The following is an 8,392-nucleotide window of genomic DNA, read 5'->3' as shown; positions in this document are numbered from 1 at the left end:
CGGACATACATTTTTTTTTTTAAACTGCACTTACCACCGTCTTTACCGCATGAATTCACTTGGAACAAAAAAAAAATATATGTCCGATCTGGACGATTTTTTCAGACAACCATCTATGCCCAATACGTAAGCTTGTGGTAAAATTTCATGTTGCTAGCTGTTGAAATGAGGCAGAAATGGGGCAGAAATGGCGAAAACCCTCTTATTGAACAATCGGTTGTATGGCAGGTATATGCTATAGTGGTCCGATCCGGTCGATTCCGACAAATGTCAAATACCCCATCAAAATATGCCTGCTTACCAAAATTCATCAAGATATCTCAAAAATTTAGGGACTAGTTTGCGTTCAAACAAACGGACAGACTGACGGACGGACGGACAGACGGACATGGCTAAATCAACTCAGCTCGTCCCCTGATGATTTTGGTATGTATACTTATTGGTGGGTCTAACGGAAACATATACATAAAAAATAATTTGGAGCCTTGAAAATGAAAAAAATTGATTTCGACCAAAACAAGTCCCAAAAACCAAAAATATTTTTTTTTAAAAACTGTTAATGCCAACGTTTTTATCGCATAATTTTGTGTTGGATAGGAACTATGAGACAAATTCGTTTTCATCGGCAACACTTTTGCACGTTTCTGAAGAAACCCTTAAAAAAATGGCGAAAAAATAAATTTTTGCACCAAAACACTCCTCAAAACCCAAAAAAAAATTTTTTTTAAGAAACAGTTATCGCCAAAGTTTTTAGCGGACAATTTTGAGTCGGATAGGGTATACATGAAAATTTTTAAATGAAAATTTTTTAAGTAGGTCATGAAAAAAACCTTAAAGTCAAAGAAAAAAAGTCAAAAAACTCAAATTTTGCAGGTTCGAAAATTATTTTTTGGGTATGCTTGGTGGAACTTTTTTCCTGAGCCCAAAAGCTATCGAAAAATCGATGGCGTGATATGGGTTAACTTTCGTCCATGCAAATTAACCCAGCTTAGCAACTAATCACAGAAAAGTCCAAATATACGAGGTTTGTTCAGAAAATAACGGGAACTTTTCGTTTTTGAAAAAGATATTTATTTATTCATCTACATTAATATTGTCGCCTTCAAAAGAGCCCCCATTAGATATTATGCATTTGTGCCAGCGCTTCTTCCAATCCTCGAAACTCTTCTCAAACTCAATCTTTGGGATAGCATTCAGCTCTTTCAGCATGCGTTTTTAATTTCCATTGAATCAAAGAATAATGTGAGCATAACCTTCACGTTCGACCGCACTTGTCGAGCCTTTTCGGTTCTTGGCGATCCAGAATGCCTCCACTGTTTTACTCATTGCAGACTCACCGTAGGCCTTTGTTAACATTTCGCACACTTTGTCACACTTTATTTCATTCTTTACGCAAAATTTGATACAATTAAAAAATTCCCGTTATTTTCTGAACACACCTCGTATTTCGGACAAATTGGTTTTCTAAAAAACCCACAGTTTTTTGAAATATACTGAAGCTTTTTGAAATACTTTTGAGCTTTTATAATTTGCATTTGAGCCTTTTTTCAATACTTTTGAGATTTTCTAAAATACAATTTAAACTTTTTGAAAACCGCTAATATTTTTCTTGAATATGTATGAGCTTTTCTGAAACACATTTAAGCTTTGTGCTTCTCTTAAATATATTTGGGCTTTTCTGAAATATATTCGAACTTTTATCCATTGTGCTTTTTTTAAATGCTTTCGAAGCTTTCTGAAATACTTTTGAGCTTTCCTAAAAATATTTGAGCTTTTCTGAATTACATTTGTACATATCCTATATGCATTTGAAGCTTTCTGAAAAATACTTTTGAGATTTTCTAAAATATATTTGAACTGTTTTTTAAATACCTTATACTTTAAATACATATACATACTTAAAAAAATTGCCTTTTTCTAAAGTTCATTTCCGTTTTTCTGAGACACATTTCAAACAAATCGAAAGGGCTGAACCGAACTAGAAATTACGACACAATAAGGCCATAAGTGGGCAAGACGTAATGAGCCAGTTGAAGTACTACATATGTAGATGGAACCAATTTGTGGAATCAATATATTCAGCAGCCGCTTTCTTTCCCGTTTTGATGCCTCCATAAGGTAATTTAGAAACGATTGACCGAGAGTGACTAAGCAGCCTCTGCTTAGTGCCGCACTTTGACATAGCAGATCTTTACCGTAAGCTCTAGTGCCCATCCTAGTGGCGTGTGCGCCTATGAAGTACGCGATGTCCAGTGAGAACGCTGTGACAACATTCTAGAGATATTCTGCGTCAAAATTAGTTTGGGTTCCGTTATGATATGAAGACCAAATTAGACCTAATATAGCGGTCATAACTGGATGACCATCTTAACTGCTTTACAATTGCTTTAAATATCCCTCTGCCTAGTTGCACATATAAAGCTGATACCGAAGCGCTAGACAATCTCGTGAAAGCTCTGCAAAACGCAGTGATCGAATTTGTGTTGACCAGACATGAGTATAGTGGCATTAGCTTTTTGTCGCTATATTCAAAACTGCTACTGCACCTTCTTCGATTCTTGCAGGATCTCAGCAAAATATACTTCATCTCATATGCAAAGGAACAGAGTGAAACTACATAGTAGAAGAGCTTTCAGTAAAAAAACGTTCAAGCAGATTTATGCATGCGTTGTGCCGCTTGCGGAGTGAGAGTGAGAGCCTTTGCAACACTTCCGCCACGTTCATACTCATGCGCCCTATCGACTCAGCCAACTTACATCAATTCGAAATTTTCCCTATCAATGAGCCATGTAAGCAATTACTGGCAGTACCGAAAACATGGTAGCGACGATACCATCAAGTATGGTTGGTCAGTGTTAAGAGTGGGTTATGAATTTAGCGAGTCGACATAGCTTCGCCTGATTTGGGTGTCGAGGCAGCGTAACCCTGCAGAGAAAATGAGGTTTAATGACACCTGTATGGTGCTAATCGCATGCAGAGCGGGACAGTTGGCAGCTTTACTTGTACCAACAATGCTCGAGTCTAAGTTAAATGCATTTACATTAATCAATCAAGGGCTGCGACTATCTCAGATCCACCTACAACTGGATCAGTTCAGAACGACTTAAAAAGGTCCCCATAGTGCAGTAATTGCCATTTTGTAGGATATAACAATGTTAAAAGTGTCAGTTGAAAGCATTTGGAGGGGGCCAGAGTAGAAGTAGTACTGACTCTTTGTGTAATAGTTAGGAGGTACACCTTATTCAGTTTTAGCTTAGAAAGTTACAAATGAAGTTCAGAATTTTCAATTGAAGTTGGGAAAATTGCAATTGAAGCACAGAACGGTTCAATTGAAGCTCAGAATTTCTATTTGAAGTGCAGAAAATTACAATTAAAGTTCAAAATTTTCAATTGAAGTTCAGAAAATTACAATTGAAGTTCAGAAATTTCAATTACAGTTCAGAAATTCTATTTGTAGTTCAGAAAATTAAAAGTCAAGTTCAGAAAATTAGAATTCAAGTTCAGAAATTTCAATTGAAGCTCAGAATTTCTATTTGAAGCTCAGAAATTAAAATTAAAGTTCAGAATTTTCAATTGAAGTTCAGAAAATTACAATTGAAGTTCGGTAATTCTATTTGTAGTTCAGAAAATTATAAATCAAGTTCAGAATTTTCCATTGAACTACAATTATAATTTTGTGACCTTCAATCGTAGTTTTCTGAACTACAAATTGAAGTTCTCAACTTCAATTGCAACTTAAATTGGAGAAGGTGTAGTGCGATTGGCTGCAGCGAACATACAGGGCAACGAGATGGCTGATGAGCTAGCACGGTGAGGATCGGCTCTTGACGTTCTAGGAGCGAAGAAGATCCTTGCAGTCCTGTAGAGGTCCAACGAGCATGCGACCATCGTACAACAAAAAACATCTGTAACGGTTTTGAAGATTGAGCGATATCTTGTCTCACAGCGGATATCTCGTCTCGCAGCTCCAAAAAGCAGAGGAAAAGTGGAGCATCTACTATGTTAGGAGTTTCTTAAATTTATAGAAGGAACGGAATGGGTATAGTGAGGCAGAATTCCCATGGCGGCTTTTGATTCATATTCAGTTTTCGTATAATATTTTTCATTCACGAGCTGTTGTAGCAGTCAACCACGCCGGATGCTGCTTGTTAAAAATAGAGTTAAGAAGATTCAAATTGGGGGACCGAATTCGGCTTACAAGCGGAATAAACTGATTTTTTTGATACCACAATGACGTAATGGACGTAAGTGTGCCACTGATTGGCGGCAGTTATTCCTACCTACCTACTAATTCTTCACCCTCAAGATAAGTAAAGTTGTATGAAGGGAGTTTCATTCTAGTGTTGAAGCGGTTTGACCCCTGGGTGTATCAACTTATAGACAACTATTGCATTTATATTTGGTTACATTATGCTTCTACAATACTTACTCCACAATGATACGCTGTAATTCTCAGCGACATTGTAATATGCATATTACGCTTTCCTTTTTTATTGTTTTTTCACCATTTCCCACATACTTTGTTTTTACGCGATCGACCCTACATAACTATGCAGGTGAGTTCGTTCGTAACTACAAAACGTTATTTTTACATTTGTGTGTGCATACATACAGTGCTGTGCATTTAAATAGAATCAACTTGGCACGAGTGAATAAATCTGGTATGAAACAATAGGATGGATGTAGCAGTGAGCTCGGGTGTACCGACTAGACGGTGCCGAGCAAAATTTGAACTCAGTCGTTGTATTTACAGAGGACGTTAAACCAGGAATAAAATATATTGTGCTGTTTTAACAGAAATCGCCAAGTCTGCGTCAAGTCAAGCGGTAGATTGGTCGTTAGACGTAAGTTTGATTCGTTTCGGAGGGAATAATAAAAAATTACTTCAAATCACACCGTTTTTAACTGAATAGTTGCTTCCTGGCTTAAATCAAACCCACTTTAGTTTAGTGTGGCAGTTGTTTCCCGTATATTACCTCAGCATTTTATGGCGCTAGCACCTTCATGGGTCAGCTCGAATATCATACGAGCAAATTGATTTGACCACTCACTTTCTTTAGGATACTGGTAGTTTGAGGTGAAAGACGTGACATCAGTAGATCAGCCACCATCATCTGATGTTGCCCTCGTTCGTGCTTCTTATAAAAAGACGAATATTATAATAACTTATAAGGCATGATTTTTAGATGCTTTAAAGATGTCGCTGATTATAGATTTTTAAAGTCAGAAGACCCACCCATAATATCCAAACAACTTATTCATAATATGACATATTGAGGATGCTGATTTAAAATGGGTCTGGGCCAAGCATGCCTTTCCGAATAGAGAATATATAAATTTCAATTGGCAGGGTTTCAATCCATATAATTTAAACAGTTCAAGGGGTTGTTCAGCACAATACTATCTTTTTAGCTGTAGCTACTCCAACACAATTGTCAATCTCACCTACACGATACGATATCCTTAATGTGAATGTATACGTACTCATATTTAGCAGACGAGGCTCTTATTACGGCAAGTTGCTTGCGGAAAGAAGAAGTGGAGGGAAGGATGACATAGAAGCATGTTCAACGTGGATACATGAAATCGTTGACGTGATAGTCGGGCTGGTAACATAAGCGTCAACGTCCGGGCTTTACGGATATATATCCGGCAAGAGCATGGCCGATCGAACGCACTCCATAAAACCTTCGCGGAATATTTTATCGGTATTACAAAAAAACCACCAACCTTTCTTCGACATGCTTGAATAGATCGATGGGTAATCGGTTATTTACCGATGTTTTGTTGTCTTTGAGGAAAGATATCGTTATTTTCACTTCATCATAACCGGTTAGCTAACGTAGATTTCATAGCTTTTGTTAAAAGTATCGGGTTCATCATTTCATTCTTCGCCATTTAACAATTGGGTGAAGTGTGAACTACATAATTCAAGTACGCTCTAATCTTCAAATACCAGAGGTATGTACATTAAGTAGCTTCTAATCCTATGTCGGTATATTCGGGTTCTGACTTTGCAGAAGTCGCAGTGTATCCTCCGACTTCATCACGCATGATATTCATACTTTGAATTTTTGTATCGTGGGAGTTTGCACCTCCATCCGCGCGATCTTTCCTTGCCGCAAGCTCGCGATATTGTCGCATGCTATCATCCTCACGCCATTGTACGAGCCCGCCGAATCAGAGGTTGAAATGGGCTTATTTGGTTCTTCCCGGATCATCTTGAGCATAAAGCTAATTAGCTCTCTCTCTCTACGGAGCTCCTTATTTCAGCAGTCATCTATCCGAAAGGATTGTTACGATGAACCAGCGCCACAGTCAATGACTGCTTTACCTGCTACCTGCCTTTGCACCTCGGAAAAATCCGGAGTCTTAACGTTATCTCCGTTTGGCTTCCACAACCGTGGTTGGCACATCTCCGCCTCCAACGTCCTCTCTCTGACTTTCAGCTTTCGAGGTTGTTGCTTTCAAGGGTATTACTACCTAGCTATTGAGGACAATCTGTCCTCCAGCATTAGATCCACTTGTCTTGACTATGCGGCTGTCTTGCCTCGCGGCCCTGGGTCCGTTCTGCCTCTTGAAAGCAGGCTTTTCGCTTTCCGCCGAACATTGCCTCTTCTTTAGCTTCTTCCTCCACGTAGCAATCGCAGGACCAAGGGTTTATCGTAGCAAACCTCTTGAACTGCCTTCGGCTTACATCTACTGCCTCACGAGCTCACTCCAAGCGACCGCTCCCCAGTACTGTTGGGTTGACCATTGCTCCCAAGCGTTAGTGCTGCACGGTACTGCGAGAGAGTTTTTTTACTCACTCTGCTCCGTACCCTTCCCAACTCTACTTCTCCGTTTGGATTTGTATGCTTGTGCATCACGGAGCTTGCTGACTCTTTACTAATTTCACTCCCCGAGTCCGAAGCATCGCTCATTACATATTTGTCTTCCTTGACTCTGTTCTTCCTCTCTTATCCTTCTTTTTAAAATAAGATCTCGAGTCGTACGACCACCTGCCGTATAAGGCCGGCTCAGCGGTCCCGTACTAAATATGGGAAAAGAAGCGTCCACCACAGCAGCGCCCCTTACTGTGGTAAGGCCATTAATACTTCCCGAGGAATGTGTCTCCTTGCTGCAAATCATCCAATAGGCACCGTCCGCATAACACCATGGATTGTGGGGGTTGTCATTTATATATTTTTGCCTCGCAAATCTTGTATACAAACAAGAGCTTTTTGTTTCCCCTTCATTGAGTGTTAATGATATTTCAAATTATTTATGCTCTAAACTTAACCTTAATAATTCTAGTGTAGAAGTTTTCAAATTTAACTTTAAATATGAAAGAGAAATTTCATCTTTCAAAATAACTGTGCCAGACCTTTATGTTGATAGTGTTCTTGACTGTTCTTTTTGGCCGGAGCATTCTGTGGTGCATTTGTACAAGAAAAAGACCAATATAGTGCCAAACGACTCATTCTCTCTTGTCGTTCACTACCAAAATGTCCATGGTTTACGATCTAAATTAAATACCTTTTTTCTTAAAAGTTTCGCTTTTACAGCGCAGGTTGTCGCTTTCCCCTAGACCTGGTTAAAACCTGCCCATTTTAACGCTGAGCTTTTTTCAAGCAACTACGCCGTTTACCAGCGTGATCGTATATGTAGAGCAGGCGGTGTTCCCATTGCCGTGGACTCAAGCCTTTCATCCGAGTTGTTGTCGGACAACACATTTGTTATTGAGTTTATAGCAGTAAAGATTTCATTGCGATGTGTTAGCTTATATATTTGTTGCTCATATATTCCGCCCGGTCGGATATGTATGTTTACAATTGCCATAAGTTAGCTATTCGCAACTTGTACTCTCGGTTGCGAGACAAAGATCGCTTAGTAGTTCTTGGCGATTTCAATTTGCCCTCGGATTAGCTTGAGCGACTCAAACACTTTGACTCCCACCTGCCAGCAAAGCTGTGTTCTCCTCCGATGTGTTAGTGTTGGAACAAGTAAACCACCTTGGTTCACAAGACAACTTATGAGACTCAATAACATAAAATCTAGGCTTTATAAACGTTTCAAGGGATCAGGATCTTCTGCCGATTTTTCTAAATATTTTTCTCCGGGTCCAGATGGTGTTCCTAGTTGTGAGCTCAAATACTGTGCAGTTAATTTATCTGAGCCGATATATAAATTATTCCAATGAAATCTGCCACTTTTCCGTTGATTTGGAATAAATCATTTATTATACCATTGCAGAAAAGAGGTAGTAAGTCTAGTATCGAGAACTATAGAGGTATAGCTAAGGATTCAGCTATTCCCAAACATTTGAGCAAATAATTACATGTCAACTTCAACACATGTGTAGCTCTATATTGTCGCCCTGCCAGCATGGTTTTGTGCCGCGTAGATCAAC

General features: G+C 39.0%; 1 protein-coding gene across 1 annotated transcript in view; it reads right to left on the bottom strand.

Moving 5' to 3' along the window:
- Pex1 (peroxin 1) overlaps nucleotides 1-8,392 on the bottom strand; it is a 73,953-nt gene that overhangs the window by 35,729 nt on the left and 29,832 nt on the right. The gene's annotated exons all lie outside the window — the stretch shown is intronic.

The sequence above is a fragment of the Eurosta solidaginis genome, chromosome 5 (assembly GCF_040869045.1).
Source record: "Eurosta solidaginis isolate ZX-2024a chromosome 5, ASM4086904v1, whole genome shotgun sequence".
Classification (NCBI taxonomy): Eukaryota; Metazoa; Arthropoda; class Insecta; order Diptera; family Tephritidae; genus Eurosta; species Eurosta solidaginis.
This window is presented reverse-complemented; position numbering and strand designations above follow the sequence as displayed.